We start from the raw sequence: 10,276 nt of genomic DNA, 5'->3' as shown, positions 1-10,276 counted from the left end.
TGAGGTTAAGCTTTTTTGTGATTTGCACCCCAATGGGAGAACATGAGAAGAAATGAATACACAGTGGAAAAACTTCAAAGAAAGGAAAGAGCAAATTTATTTTCGTGTAATCCTTGTTTCAAAATATTCTTCATACCATAAACCTCAGTGAAATCTATGTCAGTTCCTCCACTGATGCCTGAATACACCCACAGCTGATTGTACTTACAAAACGAGGGTCAACAAATGGAGAATGGTTTCATTGTCTGCTGTAGCATTCTCTGATTGGAAACAGCCCCTTGGGAATTCATTGCTGAAGACAAGTCCCACCCCTTCAAATGCGGCTGCCCTCACTCTGATCATCAGAGAAGACACTGCCGGGGGATCTGTTCTACTCAGCTTCAGACAGAGGGACACAGGTGATTACCAGGTAAAAGCCTTACTTCACCCTTTATATTTAATACCATATATAACAATTTGTGTGCATTGTTGTGTGAGCAGTTTGCATGTTAAATTGTTTCCGAAAACAGAAACAAAATAGTTTACTCATAAATGAAGTTCTATTAGTAGAGAAAAATGCCTAAGACTAAATATACCTAGGAAAACCTCAAGATGCTTAGTGTCACTTTCTGGCATTGACTGAAATTGTATTCATCTAAAAATGTGAAATGCTTTCTCATGGGAGTATGTATTCTTAACAGTAAGTGAAAACTGCAGTGCTGTGTTGTATAGTTGTTTGGAAAGATGATTTCCTCTACAAAGTTCAAAGTGAAAATATTTATTGTGTTGAAAGCAGATGCTATTATTTGTGATACACATTTTCATTTTTGTTTTTGTTTCTGTTACTCTATTGAATAATTTCAGTATAGATATAAGATTATCATTGTATTTTGAAATAGTATTCATATATGTTTAAAGTTATTTTGACTAGAAAAATAAATTTATAGTGTTATTTTATCATAAACTTTTTCATGGATTTGATCAAAATTTTTTAAATAAATCATTTACTTCTTCTGATAATTAACCAATGTACCAAATAGATCCAAGTAATCCCAGAGAAACGTATTGCCAAGGCATAGCTTTTTTAAAAATTCAGAGCTGCTTAATCAACAATGTTACAAATGAAATGATCAGTTACCTTGAGGTCGAGAGTTAATTGAATGAACAGACAGCCTGATTTTCCCTTACAGCAACCTATAATGCTAATGGATAAGTTAATTTTTTCTTTCCTAAAGTAATTGCACTGCCTCCTTAATTTAAAATCACTTGCATTTACTCAGTTGATTTTCTAACAGGGCAAAGGTCCTGAACATTTAGACTGGGGAGATTTAAATTGTCAATAGGATGTAGAGTATAGGACCCTTTAGCATAAATAGCTAAAATTTACTATGCATCTTTTTTGTCTAATGTTGAATACATTATTTATTATAATTTACAAGAAAGGTAATATTACTACAGATTAATCTTATAAAACCTTAATTATGGTCTTATTAATTCTCTGTTGATTAAACAATTTCTCTTCTGTTTAAGAAAATAATTACTGATTCTCATCAATCACACTCTGACTAGGTCACTGAATTGTATATATTAATTACTTTTTTAATATTGTTAAGACTTATAAACAAATGAATGATGTTAAAAACTTTACATACAAATGGGTGACAGTGAAAATCAGCATCCTGAAGAGAAAAACTAAGTTCTTTTTTCTGATAGCATCTCTAACAGATAAAAATAAATTATTGCAAGTTAAGTATTAATCTGCATTCTCTTAATATTAGTTATTACAATTTACAGAGCAAGAAAAAAATTTGAATTTTACTAAACAAAACTGCTTATTCTTTGAGCAATGTAATTTATTCATTATCTTGAAATTATCATGTTCACTTTATATTATATTAGCAGATGTTTTGTCTAAGGTATTGCTACCTAAAAGCCTTAAGAACTCTTAATTTCTGATGTCTTAAAATATGTTTTCAACCTAGCAAAAATATCTATCTTTTAAAATTTGGTTACATTATCATTACATATGGACATGATCTGATGACAAATAAATTGGCCACAGATGCTCTTATGTAAAGAAATTTATTTATTTATTTATTGCTTTTTAGGGCAACACCCATAGCATATGGAAGTTCCCAGGCTAGGGGGTCGAACCAGAGCTATAGCTGCTGGTCTATGCCACAGCAAACACCCAATCAGAGCCACGTCTGTGACCTACACCCAGCTCACAGTAACGTAGGATCCTTAACCCACTGAGCAGGGCCTGGGATCAAACTCACAAACTCATGGATACTAGTCGATTCATTACCACCAAGCCACAATGGGAACTCCACAAACTTTTAAAATAAGGCAGAGAATCCAAAACCTTCACAGAACTGGAAAATTTATAGCCAAAATCGGGAAATAATAGAAATTTGAAAACGTTTATTTAATTTTAGTTTAGTTTAATTTGTTCAATAATCTGAAAATTCTTTTATTTTGGCCTAACTTAAAAAAAACTATGATGAATTTTAAACATTTATAAAAACAGAGCAGGTTAATGAATTTCTAGGTACCTAGGACCAAGCATTAACAGTGAACACATATGACCATTCTTATTTCATACACAGTCCCTTCAATTTATCCTAATTCCCATGTTATGTTAGAGTAATTTTAGACAGCATGTCATTTCATATGTATGCTTCCCTAAAAAATAAGCTCTCATCTTTAAAATAGTACAGTACCATGGAGTTCCCATCGTGACTCAGCGGAAACAAATCTATTATCCATGAGGATGCAAGTTTGATCCCTGACCTTGCTCAGTGGGATAAGGATCCAGCATTGCTGTCAGCTTGTGGTGTAGGTCACAGATGTGGCTTGGATCTGGCATTGCTGTAGCTGTGGTGTAGGCCAGCAGCTACAGCTAGGATTCGACCCCTAGCCTGGGAACTTCCCTATGCCACATCTGCAGTCCTAAAGAGACAAAAAAAATAAAAATGAAAATAAATAAAACAGTACAGTACCATGATCACGGTTTAAAAAAAAAATCCTTAATAACGCCAAATATATAGTAAGTGTATGAATATTCTATAATCTCCCAAATGTCTTTGTTTCTTTATATTTAAAAAAGTTAGGATCCAAATAAACCTCACACATGGCAATTGATTGATGGTTGGGGGTAGGAAAGGTTGATCTACAGATTCTCCGGAGTTGTTTTTTCCTTGCGCCTTGTTGGAAAAAAACCCTGAATTTTTGTCCTGTAGAATTTCCCAATTTAGACCTTGCTGATTGTAGTACCATGGTGTAGTTTCATGGATTTTTCTGCCTTCCATGTTTTTTTCTCGATTGGTACTTGGGACTAGAGAATTTCTCAGATTCGGATTCAGTTTCTTGGCCAGGAACTTCAGTTAGAGTGGTGACCTTCCATGAGGAGGCACTTAATTTGTGGTTGTTTTCCTTTTTGTGATGTCAGCAGTCACTGCTGCTCAATGTCTTATTACTTTAATCTGAAATGTAAAAACATAAAGTTAATTCTGAAAAAAAGTGTGCCCCCAAAAAATACTTAAGGGAAAATAACACAAATTATGAATTTTACTTCTAGGTTACTTAGCTAGCAAAATCATCAAAGTACATTTGTTTCTTGTATATAAATGCAGTTTCTACAACTTGAAATTATATATAGTAAAAATTGAATCTCTTAGATTTCCTAGAAAATGCACACCCAATTTGTTCCTCTACTTCCTTTTCTCTTTTTTCTTGTTTCTTTGTCCTATTAACTCTCACTCTTCACTGGACACTTAGCCAAGTTACCCCAGTTCCCATCTCATATGCTAGCTTCATATTGTTAGCCTGATAATTCTAACAAGTGCTTCCCTACAAATTTTTTTTTTTTTTTTGTCTTTTCAGGGCCGCACTCGCGGCCTATGGAGGTTCCCAGGCCAGGGGTCTAATCAAAGCTGTTGCTACCTGCCTACACCACAGCCACGGCAACGCCAAATCCAAGCCGTATCTGCAGTCTACACCACAGCTCATGGCAATACCAGATCCTTAACCACTGAGTGAGGCCAGGGATCGAACCTGCAACCTCATGGTTCCTGGTTGGATTCATTTCCACTGTGCCACAACGGGGACTCCTCCTTACAAATTAAATTGCTTATAGCAATGACAGAAATCAAAAAGAGGGCACATAGCTTGAAAAGTAATGTTTGTCCGATCTCTAGCAGTCTGACAAATGTGGCTCCCAGGCTAAAACACCCGCATTTATTTGAAAGTTCTATCATCCATGGGATCAAATGGATAGAATATTTAACTGATAGTTTTATCAGCCAGGAACTTATGCATTAAGGCATAAGACAGCATATGGGAATTTGAGCTCAAGAGCTAGTCAGAAACCTGATTATTGAAACTAAAACAGGCAGGCCTAGTGCAAAGTTGTGTGTTGTATAACAGCTGCTTGAGGCTGCCATACCTATAATAACATTAAAGGGGAGAAGACTGTGATTCAGGAGGAGTGCACATGGCTTTATCTTGAGAGACTGGATGAAAATGGAGACCCGTTTTTAAAAATGGATGAGACTCAAGATAAATGAATATCTATTTATTAGAAAGTACTGAACAAGTGAAGAATGAAATGTAACAAACTGGGAAAATATCCATGAGGATTTTATAAAATGGATATTACCTGTAAAAATGAGAATACTCCATTTGGAGTAAAAAGATTTTACACCGTGAATAGGCAAATATACACAAATAAAGACCTTGAGTTGATGATTATAACTGTATATGTACACAACATGAAAGTAAAATTAATGAGAATGAACTTCATTTTGGATGCTATTTGTGGCAGTCTTATGATCTTATGTTAAAACAAGTTTACTTTAATAAAAAGAACTCTCTACCTGCCTAAAGTTTTGAAAGGCATAAAAATGAAAAGAAACTTCTATTAGGAATAAAAGTAATATTGTCCAAGAATGCTATGGTATATTTTTATGTTGCCACTTTGCCTTCATTTTAACTATGTTTGTGCTACTTTCTGATTTAAGTGAAGATGACGGCTTGAGGGTTGTGCTAGTAATTGACAGAAAATGCAAAATTTATTTCATGTTGAGTTATTTTCAAATTTCCTTATAAACTCCAGTTGTAGCTAATTTTCTTGGGTTCAGATAACATGAATAACTGTATACAGTCTTTAAGTAGGACTGTTGATTACTGAGCCTTGTGAGATATTTTAATTACTTTAGGTTTTAATTTCCTCTAGGAATTCTTTAATTCACTTCTTCTTACTAGGTTTCAATCATTAAATTCTATACAACCCTTGACTTGAAAGGGTCTATAAATTAAGAGAGAGATTGTCAGAGATGCAGGTACGTCTCCTCACAGGTATGTCTCCTTACTTAAATACAAATCCATAAAGAATTGAGTATTATGTAATGTGGGGCCCCTCATAGTCTGAATGTTTGGAATAACTCCTAAATGGAGAAAAGCATGTTTCCTGCTGATTTTTCAAGTTTAAGTTTCTTGAGGTACTTCCACCTTGTCAGTTTTTCCCAAGTAATAAAAACAGATTGAGCCTCAGATTCAGGCAAGGCTCAGTGGAGAATGGTGAACAAAATGAGGATTGGATGTTTAACCTGAATCAATTTGTCCAGTAAGCTCACATGTCATGCAAACTGATACACACATACTTAGAGATTTGTTTTCCTTTCTCAACTGTACATTTTACTTATTATGTAAGATTTTTATAATGCTTTTTCTTTCTTAAAAATTGTCCTGGCCATTTAAGGACCTTTATGTCTCCCAATTTAGAATCACCTGGTCAATTTCTACCAAAAGAGAGATTTTTATTAGGGCTGAATTTATATTTTAATTTGGCTAGAGTAGGCATGACTACATTGGGTCTTCTAATTCATGTATTTGGTATATGTGTCTGTTTATTTAGATACTTGTTATTGTCTCAGCAGCTTTTTGTAATATTCTGGGAGAATAAGTCTCAGGTTTTATAGTTTATTCACAGATATTTATGCTCTTGGTTAATCTTTTACTCTTGCCTTCATCAGATTTGATAATAAAGTTGTAAAAGAAGGTAAGACACTTTCTATCCTTTTGTAATCTGGAATATTTTGCCAAATATAAAAATGTTAGAAGGAACCATCTGAGCCTAATTTCTATTTTAGCAATAAATAATTAACAAATTTTTCCCATAGGTCTTAATTTGTACAAATTTTCTTCTATTTAAGTCAATTTCAATTTTCTTCACTTTTTAAAGTTTTATTGAAGTATAATAGGTGATTTACAATGTTGTGATAATTTCTGCTGTACAAGAAAGTGATTCAGTTATACATGCACGTATCCATTCTCTTTCAGATTCTTTTCCCACATAGGTTATCACAGAATATTGCGTAGAATTCTCTGTGCTATGTGGTAGGTCTCCATTAGCCAATTATTCCATATACCTCAGTGTGCATATGCCAGTCCCATACTCCCAGTCTATCCCACCCCCACCCCCACCTGTCCACTTTGGTAACCAAAAGTTTATTTTCAAAGTCTGTGAGTCTGTTTCTGTTCAGCACAAAGTTCACTTGTATCTTTCAAAAAGATTTTTGTTATTTGTTATTGTTCTATGATGTTACCCATTTTGTTGAATGTGAAAAATCAGTGACATGAGATTAACATAATGATCGTCATAATTCTTTAATCATTCCTACAATTGTGAATGTATCTAGGTTTATAATTCCTATGTCATATTTTTTCTTTTTTGTCTTAATCACACACAATGGGGATATTTTTATCATTGATCTTTCTATGGAAGCAGACTCTTCAGTAGGTTTGTTTTCTAATTCACAATTTTCATGGTTCATCTGTGCTAATTTACTTCTGCTACTTCCCTTTGCCTTATGTCTTTAGGTACTTAAGTGAAATAGTTTGATTTATTTGCAGTTACATTTCAGTTACAGAAGCAATGAAGGCTATAATTTTTCTTAGAGTATAGCCATATATATAGGTCATTTTTATATTAATATTCTATACCAAAATCTCATATTTTCTATATAAAATGAAATTTTAATTTTGCAATGATATTTCAAAATTATTTTCAAAATTTTAATTCATTCATGGAACCAGGCAACATTGATGTAACCACAGGCACCAGGGAGTTGATTTTGGGCTGATTTCTCATAGAAATCAATGGCCTCTTAGAAGGCCACTGTGTAAGTTGATTTATCTAATACTGATTAATAGAGCAAAATAACAAAGGTAGCAATGCATTGGTAATAAATTTTACAATGAGTCATTTAAAGAAAAATCCAGTGCAAGCAAATGTAAATGTGTGAATATTAGCTTGTATATTGAAGCAAAATAAAGATAACCACTCTGGGAAATCTTACCATATTTTCAGGTTCATAAGGGACAGAGTGCTAAAATAGCAGCTTGGTTCTAAAGGGATCTTAGGAAGTATTTGTCCTTCACTCTTATATCTTACCTAGCTAAGAAACTCTTTCTCCAAAAAAAATATTTGCTGTCTATGTTAATAATAAAAATGACCAAAGCAGGGCCACTCTAAGTGAACTTAACAGAGATGGGAAGAGAGTCTCTTGTTCCATTTCCCCCAGGCTCCTCAGCATGGGGCAGCCCTTGAAAGGGCTCTGGTTAGCAGATGGGCCAATCATTACTCCTATGTCTTTTTAAGGTGACATGAGGGGGAAAAAGAGTAAAATTTTAGTTGGATTTTACTTTCCTTGTTATATCTTTCTGAATTCTTTTTGATTTGACATTTTAATAATTCTAATTATACTTAAAAATCTGAACTGTCCATCCAAAAACTCTAGAAAATAAGTTCCTTTGTTGGATGAGAAAACTAAAGCCTAGAGGGTTTTATTTAGATGAAGGGCAGACCATTACCAGTGTCAGAGTAACATTAGTAATAAGATTCTTGATATCTCTTTTCTTTGTTCTCTATAATTTCCTTAATTCCCAATAATTTATTCAAGTCTACATTCCTTAGAAATTTGGCTAAATTTAGTTGTCTGGGGGCTCTCTTATTGTATATATGATGTAATTTCAAATGCTGCATATAGCAACTAAAGTTAAAAATAGATCAGAATGTGTCTACAAGTTTGTTTCTTTTTAACTCTGTCCTATGCAGTTATGAAAGGCATTTTTAGTGGGATTCTGCAAGAGAGCAAGATATTTACTTTGAATAAGAATATCTTCATTAAATATATATATATATATTTATACAACACACACACACACACACACACTTCATATGTTATAACATCTTTTCTAATATCCTGGTCAATGCTCCTATGTTTGTGCATATAGGAAGAATTCCATCCAAGCTTTTATTCCTGCTACAGACACACACACACGCACACACAAACACTATGATCTTTCTCCCAAAAGATAAAAAGAGCAAAATATCTAAATTTACCAATATGCTGAGAAGTATAGCCCAATAAAGCGGATGGTGTTTCAAGAAAATTTTTACTAGTTTTAATGTGGTATTAAAACTCTCATCCCAGTGGCCAAAATTAGCAGTCTCAACAAAGATTGGATGATTAATTGTCATAAGAAAAGGGAGAAGTAAAGCAGATGGCCCAGTCACTTTTTATGTCATTCCTCCAGTTTGAAAACTCTCCAATGTCAGCTATACTAAAACTTGATATATAAATTGGAAATGCATCCAACTTTCATTTGAATTTTTTTCCTCAATTGAATGTAGGTAATCTGTTTCAGAGTGTTAAAATAATATCAATAAATTTGATAAGAACTTTTGGCTTCAGTAGTGCTAGGGTAACAGTACTGATATACAGCCAGTAAAAAGTTCAAGTGGGCATAATAAGATGAAAAATCTAAATTTTCCTAATCCTTGTTGGACTTTTTATAAGGAACAAGACGTCACCACTGTTTTAATCTCCTTTCAAACAACTGAGCTTGGAAAAATAAGAGAGTGCATCTATATCATTTAGAGTTCAAAGCTGTGAAAACATTTTTTTCCAATCTGCACCCCCTACCTATACTGGGTACAAAAGCATTTAACACGATAGAACAATTATGATTCTAAAATAATTGCCCTCAGGATTTATATTAAGACAATTTGTGTTTGATAATAGGGCTTTCCTGAGCTTTAACTTCTTAGCACAACTATGGTTTGTGTGAATTTTTACATGTGATTATTTTTAGTTCCCTGAAGCCAGGGTCTGAGGAGTTACCTGGAGATTCCCAGGAAAATTTATAAAGGAATGAAAAGCTTTCACTGGAAAGACTTCCATCTATATCCCAATGAGCATCCCTGCTCACTTTCTGCCTCCTTCCCAGCCTACATGCTCTCATTCAACACACAAATGCTCCTGAAAACCCCAGTGCTGCTCTTCTGTGAACCTCCTAAGGAGCTCAAGCATTAGCTTTACCATAAAGATACTAATTACTTTTTAAAAAATTCATCTAGGAAACTGTTTTTCAAAAGGTGTGAGCAAGGTTGGGAAATTTCCACAGAGCCTCTGTGGCAGAACCTGAAATAAGACACATTCAGGCTGAAAGCTATTTCTTCAGGGTATTGTGAGCCATAAGGGATGGGGGACTCTGCCAAGAAACACCACCTTCTGTCCTCAAACTGTCTCCAATATGACCATCCTGGTACTTCCAGGGGACAAAGAAATAATGAAAATGAAGGCCACATTTGAGGGGTTCCTAATGCCTTCTCTTTTCTACAAAGAACAAGTTTTGTGCTGAGGAAGCCACACAATAACTGACTATAAGATGTGATACTCTTGAAATTAATTTATTCTTCATTTTAACTCTCTCCACATGATTTTAATCATTTTCATCTCAAAAGAACATCAACTGGATTTCAATAAAACTTCATAAAATGAGAAAGGACATATCCAGAGTGAACCATTAGTACAGGTATACTAAAAATGATTTAATTCAGGGAGTTACTAAACTCATCACATATACTTCTGGAAGATATATGAATATATATGTAAGGATTTCTCTAGAGAAGGAAGACATCTTAATATCTTATTTTTCTAGATAATTTTTGAGTAATATATTTAGAAACAAAAATTCCAGTACCATAACATGCAGTGATCAAAGATTTCCCACAAAATGTATTGAAACTATTTCATTTAGGTTGATTTAACATTTGTGGGTCTACAGGGGAAAAATGTGCCATTCTATTTAAAGATCTTTTCTAAGATATTAGCGTAATAAACCACAGGCAACTTTTGGCACTGTGTTAATGATACATATTTTCACAATTCTACTTGAGAGTATGTTTATGTTTAAATATGTATCTCTAGTAGTTACTGGGGTATCCTTC

At 33.8% G+C, this 10,276-nt stretch overlaps 1 protein-coding gene across 12 annotated transcripts in view; it reads left to right on the top strand.

The window, feature by feature from the left end:
* Positions 287–10,276, top strand: part of DLC1 (DLC1 Rho GTPase activating protein) — a 467,463-nt gene continuing 457,473 nt past the window's right edge. For 7 of the 12 annotated variants that reach the window (XR_002339951.1, XR_002339954.1, XR_002339952.1 and 4 more), the window contains exon 1: positions 287–409. The gene's annotated coding sequence lies outside the window, so the exon portion shown is untranslated. The remainder of the gene's footprint in view (positions 410–10,276) is intronic. The other 5 variants (XM_021077718.1, XM_021077720.1, XM_021077714.1 and 2 more) reach the window with 3 other exon arrangements.

This window comes from Sus scrofa, chromosome 17 (genome assembly GCF_000003025.6).
Source record: "Sus scrofa isolate TJ Tabasco breed Duroc chromosome 17, Sscrofa11.1, whole genome shotgun sequence".
In the NCBI taxonomy this organism is placed as follows: domain Eukaryota; kingdom Metazoa; phylum Chordata; class Mammalia; order Artiodactyla; family Suidae; genus Sus; species Sus scrofa.
The sequence above is the reverse complement of the archived record's forward strand: the minus strand, read 5'-3'. Positions and strand labels throughout refer to the sequence as shown.